We start from the raw sequence: 8,520 nt of genomic DNA, 5'->3' as shown, positions 1-8,520 counted from the left end.
TAAATTTCAAGAACAATTATGAGACTTGAAAATCGAGAAAAAAGAAAGCACTAAGTATTCTTTCAGTGGACTGGTCCTTAGTGTTCTCTAGCTGATCCTCCATGGATTATTTGGTTGTATTTGATTATTTCACTGTCTGGTTGACTAATCTATTTCATAGCTGTTTAGGGATAGAAACTAAGTTGTAGAATACCGATAACAATCTATGTTTTTCCAGTCCAGAGTAATGCAAACAGTCTTGTCCATAGAAATGCAAAGACTCTAAAAAACAAAACTAATGAAGAGGGGCTTCCCTGGTGGCGCAGTGATTGAGAGTCCGCCTGCCGATGCAGGGGACACGGGTTCGTGCCCCTGTCCGGGAAGATTCCACATGCCATGGAGCAGCTAGGCCCATGAGCCATGGTCCCTGAGCCTGCGCGTCCGGAGCCTGTGCTCTGCAACAGGAGAGGCCACAACAGTGAGAGGCCCGCGTACTGCAAAAAAAAAAAAAAAGAAATGATGAAAGAGTCTCATAGAAACAGTGAATAAACTGGTGGTTGCCAGAGAGGAGGGGGAGGGGCTTTGGACCAAATAGGTGCAGGGGATTAAGAGGTACAAAACTTCCAGATAGAAAATAAATGTCAAGGGGATACAATGTACAGCATATGAATTATAGCCAATAATATTTTAATAACTTTGTATGGTGAGAGATGGTTACTAGACTTATCATGGTGATCAATTCATAGTGTATATAAATGTCAAATCATTATGTTATACACCTGAAACTAATATAATATTATATGTCAACCATACTTCAATTAAAAAAATTAAAAAAAAGGAATGCAATGGCATATTGTCTCATAGAGATAAAACTTTTAAATGTAAAATTTATATTTAATTGACCTATAAAATTTTAACCAGTTTTGCGTTTATTAACAAAATCACTTCAATATTCCTATTTGCCCATATATATTCTCCAAAATCTCTTACTAGTACACTCATTAATTAATTGAATAAACAAATTCTTTGACGTATGTTTATTTTATGTTTGTTTGAGAGTCATAATTTTACCTTTTAGAAAATTATAGTTTGGCAGTTTGGGAGGTTACACTGAGAAGCCCAAGTGGGCTGTCTTGGCAAAGTATCAAGTAATCCGCATTTCTGGAGAAGTTCACTAATGTTTATATAACCTGGACACATCCTTTCTTGGCCTCCAGAGTGAATTCCAAGTAATGATAGAATTTTAGCTTTGCTTACTCTGTTTCTCTAGTTTTTCTTCTCTGTCTACTGATTTTTTTTCTGACTTTCCCATAGTCAACAATATATTCCTAAGTGGTTGCATCAGTGACTGGAAATTTGGTTTTATAGCATAACCATTTGATGATGTTTCTAGATGATGCAGATGAATTCTCTGTTGTGTGAGAAACAACAGAGAAACTGATTGGTTAGTCTTTTTTGTTTGTTTTTCTGTTCATCTATATTTTCGTGAGCTCACATCAATTCAGAATTTTGTGCCCCCTGGGAAAGAGGATAACTCTTTAAGATCGAGACCAGTTTGTCTTTGTATTTCTGTGTTTATCCTCGACTGGGTTGAGGTGTGAGACTGAAGCCATAAGTTCACACTCTTCCCATCCTTATTTCTTCTTTCCTTCATGATGTGCAGCAGCAGGTAAGAGATCTCTTGAAGGTTACTCCAAAGCCCATGGAAGGGAATGTTGTGGTAAACCTCGGGCTCTGCTGATGGGGGCCGGGCCATCTAGGAGCAATGTTGGCACCAGGCTTGGTCACCTCTCTACCACTTGTGGCGGCTAAGTACAGACAGAACACAGGTAGCTTCCCAGGAGGAAGCTCAGCACCACAACAAACCCCAACAAGAAGACAATCCTTGGGAAGTTCAGGAACAGGTGCTGAATAAGAAAGACAGTGTCAACAACCTGCAAGTGTCCAAGGTCATCAACTTAAGTCACCAGGTACAAGTCAGACACCACCAACTGGACCAGAAACAGTGCTCTCCACAGCCGTGGTGGCAGCTTAGGCTGTCACCATCAAGAGAAAGAAGAGGAAGTACCTGGTGTTCCAGGCCCCAATGCAGTTGTTCACCCACACACAGTGATGGTCAAACTGATGTACACACCAGTTATACATGCTGCTGTGCTTGGATCATGCTGGTTTCCTTAAATCACATGTGGAGCGCTTCACGTTCTTTGGGAACATCACTTCATCGAATTCATAAACTTGAAGAAATAGTAATTCGTTTGCTTTTGTTATGGTACCAGGGTTGGTTACACAACTTAGGGCAAAAACAAACAAACAAAACAGGTTTACAACCAGCAGCAGATAAGGCAGAAAAAGGTAATACAAGGAGAACTCCAGCTCTTGACAAAGGCAAAATATTTCCCAGGTGTATTTGGCATAAACTATCCCTTGCAAGATGAGATGCAGGATAACGAAGGTGTGGTTCCATGTATGAAAGTGGTAATGAAGCAATCTCACTATGGCTGTCCAAAGGCATTCTGGAATCATACAGGAAAAAGAATCTGTGCTCCTCCTCTGACCAGGCCTTTCAAGCAATGGGTTTTTGAGCAGATGCAGATTGTAACAACACCAATCAGCACCAAAGCCAGGTAGAAGAAGAAGAGAACCAGAAAGTCCATCCTGGGGGAGGTGATTCAGGGTCCCCAGCCTACATATATCTTTTGTTTGGATAGTTTTCAGCTGGTAGCTCTGGCATTCCTCCTCCAAACATTCACAGAGAATTCAAATGGTGTCTCCTCTTGTGCAGTGGCATCCGCCTGGCACAACAGGTGGCACCCAAAGCTGCAGGACATGGTTCCTTTAAGACAGCGGTCCCTAACGTTTTGGCACCAGGGGCCAGTTTCGTGGAAGACAATTTTTCCACCGACAGTGGGAGAGTGGTTCAGGAGGTAATGCGAGTGATGGTTCAGGTGGTGATGTGAGGGTTGGGGACCTCTGCTCTCGGATGCTGGATCTGGCACTGGGATCCTTACATAATCTTAATATGTCCCAAATTCACAGAAAATGAGAAAAGTAGTTTTAATATAGTAAATGTATTATTTTTTTAAATTCTTTTTTACAGATACTATTAACTCAGAAACATCTTAAGAATTTAAGTTCACATAATAACGGTAAGTCTCTGGCAAATCAGAATGGTTTAATAATCTTGGTTTTATGAAAAAACCTAAGTCTTCTCTGAGTTATTAGTGTTAAGTATAATACAAGTATACACTTTATTTTATTTTAAAATAAGAAGTGAGTTTGTTTTCTCATGAACATACTAGTTAATTTGTACTTTCTCAGTGAGTCCTTCCCTGACTTAGAACACTTCAAGTTAAGAACTACACCTTAACCCCTGATTCCCAATTGCCTGACACTGCCTTACAAGTATTTTTCCTATAGAACTTATCATCTTCTAACATACTATATAATTTAATCACTTATTATGTCTACTGTTTATTGCCTGTCTTTCTCAGGCACATGGGAAGCTCCATGAGGGCAAGGGCTTTTGTTTCATTTGCTGACATAATCCAAGAGTCAAGTAGATGCTCAATAAATATTTTTGAATAAATTAATATGGAATTGAGGCTGAATGCCAGCAAAGATGGGAAGTCAGTAACAGGATATATAGTCAGCCTGACCAGTTCCTGAAAAATAACTTCTCTCACTCCTCCCCAGACTAGACACTAGAAAATTATAGAAATAGCATCAGCCCTCAGAAATTCTCAGAACCTGATGTTGAATTTCTGAGGTGTCCCTGAGGGGAGGATCCACTGATCAGGTTGAGATATGAGAGTGGCTGAGTCCAGACTTCCAACACCAAGCTTCCTGTCCTGAGGTGCTTCAATTTCTTCCTGGCCCCTAAACTAGGCAAGAAGGCACAAACTAAGATGAAGGCCCTCATCCCTCCCCCAGCTAGGGACACTGATAATCCATGAAAATATGAACTCACAGAGCAAATAAGTGAGGCATCTGAGGAGAGAAAAGATGTCCAAAAGAAAGTTCACATGCTGAAAACCTATGTCTGTGAGATAGGCTTGGACCTGGGAACTGGGACCTTTACTGGAGTGCTTGCACCTGGGAAAACGTCTCCTCCAGTAACAGAATACAAAGAAACCTATAAGGGACTAAAAATAATTGCTTGCATGTGCAGTTGGGGCAAATTATGAACAATAAGATACAAAAAGGCCAAAACCCAACTGCCACTTCTGAGGTGTCGGGAGCAAAAGCAGGGTACTGTGCATGATCCCTGCACACAGCATCACCAAGACCACATAGAGAAATATTGAAAGACCCCAGAATCAGATTGCTAGAGTTTTTCATGTGATATACTTTCCAGAACAGCCTTTACTTTCTGTAGTAGTTTGAAGCCTGCTTCAAATACAGTGAAATTTCCGTTCATATGCATGCAACCTATTTAGGTTTCAGGCTTTCAAACTAAATTTGATCTGGCTGAAACTTATTCACATATTTTTGTGACTAGCCTGTAATTAGCAAAGAGCGAGAGTAGGGGGAGAGAGGGAAGGAGAGAGAGATACAGAGAAGGAGATTGATTATGTAGTTGTGTTTATGGGACATGAAAGTCCTGGCAGTTAAACCTAACCACTTTAGAGTATTAATATTATGAAAATAACAGAATTGAACTTCAGGTTCACTTGTAGGAAGGAAAATCTGAGACTCCTTTCCTCCTTTTTTTTTTTTCGGTACGCGGGTCTCTCACCACTGTGGCCCCTCCCGTTGCGGAGCACAGGCTCCGGACGCGCAGGCTCAGCGGTCGTGGCCCACGGGCCCAGCCGCTCCGCAGCACGTGGGATCCTCCCAGACTGGGGCACGAACCCCGTGTCCCCTGCATCGGCAGGCGGACTCTCAACCACTGCGCCACCTGGGAAGCCCCTCCTCTTTCCTTGTTTCTTGCCACCTTTTCCTTATTTGGGTTTCTGTAGCATGTGTGGTTCGTGCTACTTGCTTGGCAATTAGTTAGCATTGATCTTACTCTCTGTACACATTCATGTACATTTCTAGTCTTACCCTTGTGACCGTGGAAGTAATAATACCTCTCAGGGTTACTGTAAGTCTCAAAGCAGATTAGATATGTAATGATGCTTGAAAAACTATGGTACTAAATATAATTCTAGGACACCAGCCAAGGGATCTGGGGGTTCAGCCAAAGTAGGGTTATGAATCTGTGTACTGGGAACAAACACTGAGACAAGGGCCTGTTTGCACACACTGGGTTAGGCAGAAGAAGGTGTACATCTCTGGGATTCATCCTAACCCTTGGTATACTGGCCCACTGGAGAGCAAGACTGGCCCTTCTGATATGAGCGCCACTGACGGCTGGACTGAGGTTCCAGGCATAATGGTTGTTTTGAAGATTGACTTGGGTACTGGGGAAGGCCTTGTCTGAGGTAAAGACAAAGTGACTCTGGCTTTCAGGCAAAGACAGAAGAATGTTGTAGAGAACTTGCTAGTCACTTTCTCTGTAAGGCTTGGTAAGATTAAAAATAGAAGTGTTTTCACTATAAGAACAAAATGGAGTTTTTAAAAAAAATCTTGAAACTTCTTTTTTAACCTTTTAAAGAAAGTCCTAGGCTACCAACAACTTTCTTACAGAAGAGCAATCCTTAAGATTTTGTATTTTCTTTTGTGATTTATTGTTTGATTTTTGTACCAAGAAATGTAAATATCAAGGGAGAAAACCCCTCAAAACCTAGAAAATTCTTGTTGAAAATTAAACCACGTTCTTGAAGAGGAGAAGAAGAATGGATTAGTAGACTGAGCACTGGATGGTGATTAAAAAACTTGAGATCTTTTTATCAGCTTCCATATTCTTTTATAATCCTTTTCCCCCGAGTTTCCTGGTGGAAGGGGGCTCAAAACATTGTAGATAACAATATAAGGGCTATCTATGACTCCCAAATTTCTAGCTCCAAATTCTTCCTTGAACTCCAGCTTTTATATCTACTACCTAATTGGACATCTTCTCTTGGATGTGTAATAGACAACTCAAACCCAGCAAAGTCAAACTTTCCCTCTTGATTTCCAGCCCTCATAAACCCATTCTTCCTCTAATCTTCCTCATTTCACCACCTTTCTCCCACTTGCTTAGGCCGAAAACTTTGGAGTTATTCTTGACTCCCCCCACCATCTTTTTTCCCTAAAATCCCACAGGCACTTCAGGAACAAATCCTGTTGGCTTTACCTGGAAGAATTTCCTCGATCTGACCATTCTTAGCATCTTCATTGCTCCTTCCTTGGTCAGCACTGTCATCATCTCTCCCTTGGCAAATGCCACAGTCTGGTGTCCTTGCACCTGCTCATAAGCTTTTACAATCTCTTTGCCACCCGGCAGCCAGACTGACCCTTTGAAACCTAGCTGAGATCATATTATGTACCTGCTCAAACCCTTCTCATGTCATCAGCATGAGGTCGATCTCCACAGGTGGCCTGCAGGCTCTGGGTAGTTTGGCTGGCTTTCTCTCAGACCTCACCTCCTTCTACTCTTCTTCTCCCTCGCTGCCTCCAGCCATACTGGCCTTTCTGCTGTGCCTCAAATGTGCCCGACCCCTTCCTAGCTCAAGGCCTTGCACTTACTGCTTCCTCTACCTGAAACCCAGAGACACTATGTCTCCTTCCTTCCCTCACTCACATCTTTGCATAAATTTCCCTGACTCAGCATAACCTTTCCCTACACATGCTTTTATAAAATGGCACTCCAACACCCTTTATCCCCTTCCCTGCTTTATTTATTTTTCACATCATTTTTAATGTCTTTCATTGCATCTAGATTTATTCATTCATTTAAATATTGAATGTCTCTCCCATTAGAATGTAAGCTCCTTGAGGGCAGTTTACACTTGAAAGCAGCTGAGCCTAGACTGGTGTCCACATAAAGTAGACACTTAATAAATATTTTTTCATGCATTAAGAATGAGTACTGAGGGTGATGGTGGGATAGCTAGGGCCTTCAAAAAAGGCTGAATTATTTGTGGAGATAAAACTGTTTTAGGGAAGGGGTGAAGTCTTTCAAAATAAATGGTCAAAAATTTATTAACTTCCAGAAATTGTCAGTTCTTACATGCAAATATGCCTAAAGTTTAGTAAAGTGACACACTACAATTGTTGGGTAGCCTGCGATTCATGTGGAATGTGCTCGAATAGGACTTTTGACATCCCATCCTCTACCGAGGCAGCTGTGAACAACCAACCTCCAAAGCTCATATTATTTACATTGCATTACAGGCCTGGGCTTTTCCAAGAATAAACAAGTTGCTAACTATTTACACAGACTTGCTTTTTTTCCCCCACTGCAGATGAGCTAAAATGGATTTGAATGTTACATTTCTCAACTGGTCTTTTGCAACAGTTTTTTTTCATCCTTCTATCCTTATCTTTTCTGATCTCTCCCTCTACTCTTGTAGGAACAACATGCTGCATTGTGCAACAAAGGTTTAATATTATCCCCAACCATTTAAAATGATATATTGAATGAAAGGAAAGTGTGTTGGATTAAGATTAATGAAGAAGAGAGTAACATGAGGATATGTGCATTAGAAGCATCCTCTTTTGGACTCCAAAGTCACTCACTAATTTCCTACTCTAACTTATTTACCAGCAGGCTTCCCAATTCTGCTCTATTTCAATTCCAAGAGTCTAAGTGGTGAAACCAAGGCAGAGATTATGGCATTTTGAGTATAATAGGATGCCTTTTAGTCTTGCCATGTTGACAAGCCACTTGGGGATGGGAATGAGACCAAAGACAGGGTCAGCAGATGGAAGATAATCAGAAGATGCTGTTTAGGCCTACTCAGGACTGTAGGAGACAGACACAGTGAATCTTTTGACCTAGACTTTTCTATGATCCATTATGGGAGTCTAAAACTCAACCTGTTGACAAACATTATGCATTTCCTCTCAAATGGTACTTTGCTGGGTAATTTGGCTATAAATATTCACAAAAAACCTTCAATATCATTGTAAATATAAATGAAAGCACTTGAAGACCCTGTGATATGTTTTAAACATATCACACAGAATTCCAAATAAAAAATGGTAGTTCATTTGTGATCTACCATGTGAAATGGAAGTCCAAGGTGTTTCCAAAGAAACATTTGAAAAAGAACAGAGGACCTAGAAAGGTGGGTCTGCCATTTCACACCAGGCTAACTGGAAGAGAGCTTGGTCCAGCCACAGAAAATTTAAGGCTGAGCTGTTAGGGAAGCTCCTCACCTAGGTGAATCCATTTGTCCTTCAGTAGCCTTTCTGGTACTTTCCAAATAGTTATCACTGAGGTTAATAGAACAATACACAGAAGTCATCAGAAAGCAAACTCTGTTCTGCTTCCTCTTGATCTCAAAAGAATCAGTCAAACCACACTTTGTTCAAAACTGTTATTTAACTGGATATTTTTGCACTGTTATTCTGAAAACAAGTGAGGAGCATATGTTATAAATTACAAAATATGTTATAAATGCACAAAATTCCTCTTTCAGATGAGCATATAAATGCTCTGACTGAGTTCTGACA

General features: G+C 40.8%; 1 pseudogene; it reads right to left on the bottom strand.

The window, feature by feature from the left end:
• Nucleotides 1-1,480: 1,480 nt before the first annotated feature.
• Nucleotides 1,481-2,633, bottom strand: LOC116758290 (annotated as a pseudogene).
• Nucleotides 2,634-8,520: the final 5,887 nt, after the last annotated feature.

This window comes from Phocoena sinus, chromosome 8, assembly GCF_008692025.1.
Source record: "Phocoena sinus isolate mPhoSin1 chromosome 8, mPhoSin1.pri, whole genome shotgun sequence".
NCBI classification, from domain to species: Eukaryota; Metazoa; Chordata; class Mammalia; order Artiodactyla; family Phocoenidae; genus Phocoena; species Phocoena sinus.
This window is presented reverse-complemented; position numbering and strand designations above follow the sequence as displayed.